General features: G+C 49.2%; 1 protein-coding gene across 1 annotated transcript in view; it reads left to right on the top strand.

The window, feature by feature from the left end:
- The first annotated feature begins 1,831 nt into the window (after positions 1 to 1,831).
- The window catches only part of IRF2 (interferon regulatory factor 2), a 103,205-nt gene continuing 97,687 nt past the window's right edge, over positions 1,832 to 7,349 (top strand). Inside the window, exon 1 of the mRNA XM_049772378.1 lies at positions 1,832 to 2,039. The gene's annotated coding sequence lies outside the window, so the exon portion shown is untranslated. The remainder of the gene's footprint in view (positions 2,040 to 7,349) is intronic.

The raw sequence follows: 7,349 nt of genomic DNA, 5'->3' as shown, positions 1-7,349 counted from the left end.
GAAGGGGGAGGTAGGACATAACTCAGAGTTCAACTTCTGAGACCACCGCCACAAAATCATCCTCAGTCCTCAGCTATCTCTAACCACATAGACATATCTGGATACTTTTCTGCTTTGGGTGGGCAGAATTCAATAGTTGCTGATGGACAGGGATGGTGGATCTGCTTTTAGAAAACGTTTACCTATTAATAACCATGTTCTCCTCCAGGAAGAGATTTTCTCTGCTGTGTAGGGATAAAAAAAAGGCAGAGAAAACTCCTGGGGTGTGAAGAGGGGAGAGTAGGTTTAACTAAACTAGAATGCCCAAGTTACCAGTTGTAGGTGCCTGGTGAGTCTTGTTTTGTTTTGGGGCCACCCTCTCTGGCACTCAGAAGTTACTTCTCGTTCTAAGCTCACCCACCATATGGGATGCTGAAGATCAAACTGGAGCCAGCCTGTGCAAGCCCTGCCTGCTGTACTATCCCTCTGGACCTTGTGCCTGGTGAATGGTGTTACTGTGAGACTAACAACAGAGGTCAGTTGACAAGCACTAGATTTATTTCTCTGCTCATTTTCCCAGTGCCAAGTAGCCCATCTAAGGTCTCATACATGCAAGGCCAGCATTCTACCGCAGAGCTGCATTTCTGGGCCTGCACCTCTATTCCTGCATTAGCTTACTTATGCCCATTTTGCAATACTGAAAACTTAAGCCTTAGGTGGCTCAATGCACAAGGAAGGATGGCCAGCCAGCTCATGAATGGAGGAGGCTAGCGTGGGACTGCCAGCGTCTCACTCTTGGACCAATCAAAACACGGAGATATCCTGGAGTAAGACTAAACCCACCACACCCTTGCCCATCCCATCCTGCTGGGAGGTAACTTTTTTTTTTTTTTTTTTTTTTTTTTTTTTTTTTTTTTTTTTTGGTTTTTGGGCCACACCCGGTAACGCTCAGGGGTTACTCCTGGCTATGTGCTCAGAAGTTGCTCCTGGCTTGGGGGACCATATGGGACACCGGGGGATCGAACCGAGGTCCATCCAAGGCTAGCGCAGGCAAGGCAGGCACCTTACCTTTAGCGCCACCGCCCGGCCCCGGGAGGTAACTTCTATGGCACCCCTGATAACTGGGTCTCCAGGGTGTTGCATCCTGGCGCGTGCGTTTAGGGCTTATGCTGGGCAAGGCCTTCCTTATCGCCCAATCCCGAAAGCAGCTCCAGATGGGGGACAGAGGTGCAGAGGCCCCCATTCAAACGCTTCCAGATAAGAGTTCAAATGAGGTCTTGGCCCAGCTCGAGCAAAAAGTACTTAAGCAGCTCTGGATTATGGTCGGCTAACTGGATTCCTTGAAGAGACCAGCAAACACTCCAAGTTGGGGGGGGGGGTAATTTTTTATTCACTCTGACAGCAGGAGTTCTTAACGCCCCATAACACCTGCCAGACGCCCTACTTTCTCTTTCTACCAACCTTAGAAGCCAAACCTTCAGGAAGAAACACGGGTCCTGCCACTGCCAACTGCCACCCTCCCCAGGACGCACGGTGGCGAGGGCGAGCGCCCCAGCAACGCCAGTGAGCAGCCAGCCAACCGCTTGTTGCTCGGACACTCGCGACGTGGGGAAGTGAAAATGAAATTGACTTTTCCGAGAAATGATGAAAGCCGAGCCGGCAGCCAATCAGAGGCCGCGGAGAACTTCCGCACCTCCCCGGGCCCGGCCCGGCCGCCTCCGCCTCCACCTCCCGGTTGCACAAGCTGGAAACAAACACAGGGGAGGAAGGGCGGCGGAGGGAGGAGAGGAGGGCGCAGGGGGAGGCGCGGGAGGGCGGGAGGAGGAGGAAGAGGGCGCGGGGCGGGGGGATTTCCAGGCTCAGCGCTTCGCAGTTTCCTCTCCTTGTTTTGCTTTCGATCTGGACTGTTCTCAGGCGAGCCGGCGAGTAACTTTTAGTTTTGCTCCTGCGATTTATTCAACTGACGGGGCTTTCGTTTCCTTTGCACACACCCTAAAGCAACCCTTAGACCTTGCGGGATTTGTATTGGTAGCGTGAAAAAAAAAAAAGCACACTAAGAGGTAACATTTCTTTTTCTTTTATTTTCTTTTTCTCTCTCCTCCCAAATTATAGTTGTGACTGTGCGTGTGTTTTTATTTTTATTATTTTTCTCTTGGGCATGTTATGTGGATGAGGGGCTGGAGGGGGGAAGAGAGAGATGTCTGGGTATGTCTTGATGGCTTGACACGGTGTTATTTTATTTATTTATTTTTGCAAGTCGGAAAATGCAAGGAGGGGTGTTCACCCCTTTCTGGAGGAGCTGTCGGCGCTGTTCGGGATCAGTTGATCTCAGTAAGAAGCAGGTTCTGCTTCTGGTGCTGTTGCTACAGGGGCTTGACGAGGCTGCAAGGAGGAGAAGGAGGAGGAGGTAGAGAGGGAGGAGGAGGAGGAGGAGGAGGAGGTTGGTGGAGGTTTAATTTCACTTTTGGATTTGCAGATGCTCAGAGGTGCCGGCTCCATGGACACTAAACCTGCTCGGGGGCGATTTTGCTGCGCCCTAGGGGCTGTGTCTGGGGGCCGGAGTCCGGGCCTCCTTTTAAAAACAAAATCGGGGTGCGTGCGTGTGTCTGTGCGTGTTTTCCAGATGCGATCGCCACCAGATCCCCAGGTGGGAGCTGGTCCTCCTTGGAGCCCTCCGGCTGCTGCGCCCTGCGTGCCCCATGCCCGGCCCGGGGAGCCGGGAGCCTGGGAGAGGCGCCTCCGATCGCGGCCAAGGGAAACTTGATGGGGTGCCCTGCACCGGTCTGGGGGCTCGCCGGGTCCAGCAGGGTCTCGGGCGTCGGGTGCCAGCGGGCACGGCGGCGGGCGGACTCCTGGCGAGGCTGGGCGCGGGGCCTGGGCCGCTGCCTCCCCGGAGGGACCCGCGCGCGTCCTCCTTCCCGCCGGCCGCCCGGGGCTCGGCCTGGCCCCGGGGCTTTGTCACTGCACTTGTCCTTGCGCGCGGGGGACCCGCCCCGAGAGGGCATCGCGCCCGGGGGGTCCTTGGCCCCGATCGCGGCCTAGCGCCCAGCGCCTCCGGGTGCCCGCAAGCGCCCCCGGGCCGGCCTGGCGCGCTGGGCCTGACCCGCCTCGCGGTGGAGCCGGCGAGGGGCGGGAGTGAGCGCAGCCTCCGGGGGACCGATCGGCGCCCCCCGCTGGCAGCTGTCCCCCCCGCCGGGGGTACACAGGGGGTGTGGGCGGCGGCGGGGTGGGCGCGCCTATGCCCGCCCTGCGCGCCCTCCGACCCGGCTCGGGGCGCCCAGTGGCAATCGCGGGGCCGTGGCCGCCACTTCCTTCTCTCCGCGGCCAATCGCGCGTTGTCGGGGCGCCTTTGCAAGTTGCAACGCCATGCACCCTTCTCCGAGCTGCACCCGCATCTCTTGGGCACCCGTGCCTGGGTGTTATTTTATTTTATTTATTTTGCCCTGTGTACCCCTTTGCTTCCTGGGAGAAGGGTGTAAAAAAAAAAAAGAGAGAGAGAGGTTGGCAGCCAGAGCCAGGCGCAAAGTCAATAGTTGGAGCACCGGGGAGGTGCCAGGGACAGGACCCTAAACTGGAAATATGGCCTCGGGAGTGGGAGGACTGGCCTTGGAGGTTGCCACTTAAGAGAAGCATTGGCTTTGGAGTGTTTGTTAATACATGCATACACATACGTATATAGTTTTTAACTCCTTGATTGTCTACAACTTGGGGACCTTCCACTCGCTCCCTCTGCTCCCTCTCCAGCTTCCTCGGCCCTCGAGTGCGTTGCTTGTCCTTGGTTGGGGAATAAGGGAAAACTTAGCGAGGCTGGCGTCAGTGAGAAAGGAGGCTCTCTGACATTGGCCTTCTGCCACCGTGGCTCCGGACCGACTCCCTCCGTCTGCTTTTGATGAATGGCTGGGAGGGTGGAGGGTAGTTACATTTCCTGTTGTGGATTTTCAGGAATCACCGAGGTTTGCTGTCAAGCTTGCAATCATGATTTTTGTTTTGCTTTTTTTTTGATTGTTTTTGAGACCGGCTGCAAATAGCGTTGGAACTTAGCTGCCCGCGCTTCTGGATGTTTCAGGGCAGGTGCAGACTGGTTCCATGACAGCTGGAAAGGTGGATGGTGTTGACGTTAGACAGATCCACTTCCCACTTCTCCCACTTCCCAGGACCAAGGGGATAATTCCTGATGCAGGAGTCACGAGTGTTCTCAGTCTCAGTCACCCGCTTGCTGTTTTTGTTTTTGTTTTTGTGTTGGAGCGGGGCAGGCACGAAAATAGGAACTTAAAAAACCCTGGAAAAACATGTCATTTTTTTCTAAGTAAACTTTAGCAGATGGAATATACAGGACTTGAACTGACCAGTCAAGGACTTAACTTGGAACCTTTATTGATTGATGAATCTCACAATTTCACGGCATAAGTAGTGAGTTATTGTAGTTTATAACTTAGTTCCTTGTCTAGAAAGTTAAGATTTTGGCCTCCTAGATCCAAAAGGTCTGTTATACGCTATTGTTTCATAGTATTAAACATTTATATCCATTCTCAGTGAGTTAGCCTTTTTTTCTCTTTTGACCTTCAGAAGTTAGAGATATGTCCACACAGTAAAAACTTATCTGTAAAGATGTCATCATTATGAAAAGTAAACGGTTTGTAGTAAAATGGACGCAAATTATGGCAAACAAAGGGTGGTTCTGAAGTTCTGACAGCTCTGAACCCTGGCCCCATTTCTCATCCTGCTTCCTGAAGTATTTTGTCAGGCGGATATTCAGCCTACCAAATCTAGTTAAAGATGTTTAAACTTAGTGGAAAATTTGAAGCTTGGAATCCTTTCATGTTTGATATGCATCATTTTTCCCCTCATGATTCCAAGGTCATTGTACTCTTATTTTTAGTATAATTGTGTATAAACTCGGTTGTGTTTTGAGAATTTTCACACACTTTCCTTTTGATAGAAAACAGACTATAGAATTCTAAATGGGATATCTAGGGCATGGTCCTGGTCTGTGCTTTATACCAAAAAGGACTTCAAGCTGACAGGGAGCTTTATTTATGTGTTTAATAAATATTCCAGGGATATTTACTGTGCCCCAGATGAAGTGCTAAGCTCTGTGGTTTCAATTGGGAACAGGCAGAAAACTTCTTCTAGGGAGATTTTTGTTCTAGTTGGTGAGCTGACAGTACAGAACTGAAAATTAAATGGAGTAATTATCTTTTGGGGTGAGTCCTATGGAAGATGATAATGATATTTAACTATCTCTTCTAGGGCTGCTTTTGGAAATAAATGGGATACTGTGAATTAGAGAAGATTGAGTAAGTGCAAGGCATTGGCTTTCAAAATTCTATCAGGTTATTAACATAAAAGAGGCAGAGAATCATGACTGGATTAAACATTGGCTTTATTCTAGAATTTCCTGCAAGAAGGGAATTTATTCCTTCTAAGAACATATAAAAGAATGATAAGGAATTAAAACTTTTTAAAGTTAAGCACAAAGATGTTTAACAATGAAATTTTGTCTGATATTTTTTCTGTCTGAGGAAAAGTTAGGTGGTATCCATGGAGACAAATGAGATGCAAATAACAGTAAATGGACTGATATATTTTCCCAATTTTGAGCAGGAACAAATCCTCTCAAGCCTCACTGTGTTTTAGTCTGAATTTTCTTCATGATTGCTTCAGACTCTTTTATTCCTTGTCTGTTCTGACAGATATGTCTTAAATGGATTTTAGTATTTTGCTGTCACTTTTTCTCCCCTCATTTTTATGCATTTGCATTGCGGGAATTGAACTTTGGGCCTCACTTAGCTAGGTGGGTGCTCTTCCTCTGAGCTACAAACAACCCAGGCCCACAGCTATAATGGTTTTATTTTCAGATTTGTAGTTATCTTGAGTGGAGTCAGAAACTGGTCCAGTGGCCCCACTAGAGTTTTTGGGAGGACTGGGGCCTGGACTCACTGTTGCTCTGGCTCTGCACTGCTGGGGATACTTGGGCTGCCCTGCAGGGGGCTGCTGGGAGGGGAATCACCAGAGCTATACCAAGTGATGCTTAAGGGACCACATTGTCCCTGAAATTGAACCTAGTTTGGGCAATGTGTGTGCTAACCACTGTACAGTTTCCCACCCCATGTTTTTAAGAAAACCAAGTGTAGGGCCCGGAGAGATCGCACAGGGGTGTTTGCCTTGCAAGCAGCTGATCCAGGACCAAAGGTGGTTGGTTCGAATCCCAGTGTCCCATATGGTCCCCCGTGCCTGCCAGGAGCTATTTCTGAGCAGACAGCCAGGAGTAACCCCTGAGCAACGCCGGGTGTGGCCCAAAAAACAAAAACAAACAAACAAAAAAAAAAAACAGAAAACCAAGTGTAGAAATAAAGGAACTCTATCAATAACTTGCACTTTTTCGCTGTTGACTATATGCCCAATACAACATATGGGAAAATATAATGCAGTCTGTATTTATAATATGCAGCCTGAGAGTATGTGTGTTAATATGCAATCATATAATGTGTTCAGATTTGGTGGTCATATAAAGTAAAAAAAAAAAAGTAAAATAAAGTAAAATTTGTTCCTTTCTGTGTTCCATTCCATAAGGGTCTTTCATCCTTTAAACAAAATTTGTTTTTAGTTTTTGTTGTTGTTGTTTTGGGGCCACACCCAGTGATGCTCAGGGGTTACTCCTGGCTATGTGCTCAGAAATTGCTCCTGGCTTGGGGGACCATTTGGTCACTGGGGCATTGAACTGTGCGGGGGGGTGGGGTGGGGGGGTGGGGGGGGGACTGAACCGCGGTCCATCCTAGGTCAGCCGAGTTCTAGGCTGGAAGAGAAATTTAAGCCTTTTTTTCTTATTTGGCAACACTTAAGACTTCCAAACTGAACTCATGGATCTGGAGAAAAGCAACATCATATAATCTAGTTGACGTTAATTTTGGTCTGTACAAGAGAAAAACATATTTCAGACATCCGGGCTATGTTTTCCAAAGGAGCATTTCATTAGCTCATGATACTTTATAAGACTGTAAAACTAGACCACAGCATGTACCACCATCCCTACCCCCCAACTCCTATCAGTAACTTTTGAGTTCTGCTTGATATCCAGGGAGGAATAAATCCTTCTGGGTAAGTGGATTCAAATCTTGTATTTGGTTTCATTGATTAAAATTTTGTTGACAGGGCCGGAACGATAGTGCACTGAGTAGGACATTTACCTTGCATGTGCCCAATCTGGCATTGATTCCCATAATTTCATATGGTCCCCTGAACCTGCTAGGAGTGATTCCTGAGTGCAGAGCCAGGAGCACATGAGCACTGCTGGCTGTGTCCCCAAAACCAACTAGCCAAAGAAACTAAATTTGTTGATAAATGTATTGGCCCAGGGCTTGGTGTTATGG

The sequence above is a fragment of the Suncus etruscus genome, chromosome 4 (genome assembly GCF_024139225.1).
Source record: "Suncus etruscus isolate mSunEtr1 chromosome 4, mSunEtr1.pri.cur, whole genome shotgun sequence".
In the NCBI taxonomy this organism is placed as follows: Eukaryota; Metazoa; Chordata; class Mammalia; order Eulipotyphla; family Soricidae; genus Suncus; species Suncus etruscus.
Note: the sequence above shows the minus strand (reverse complement) of the source record. Positions and strands in the feature narration are given on the sequence as shown.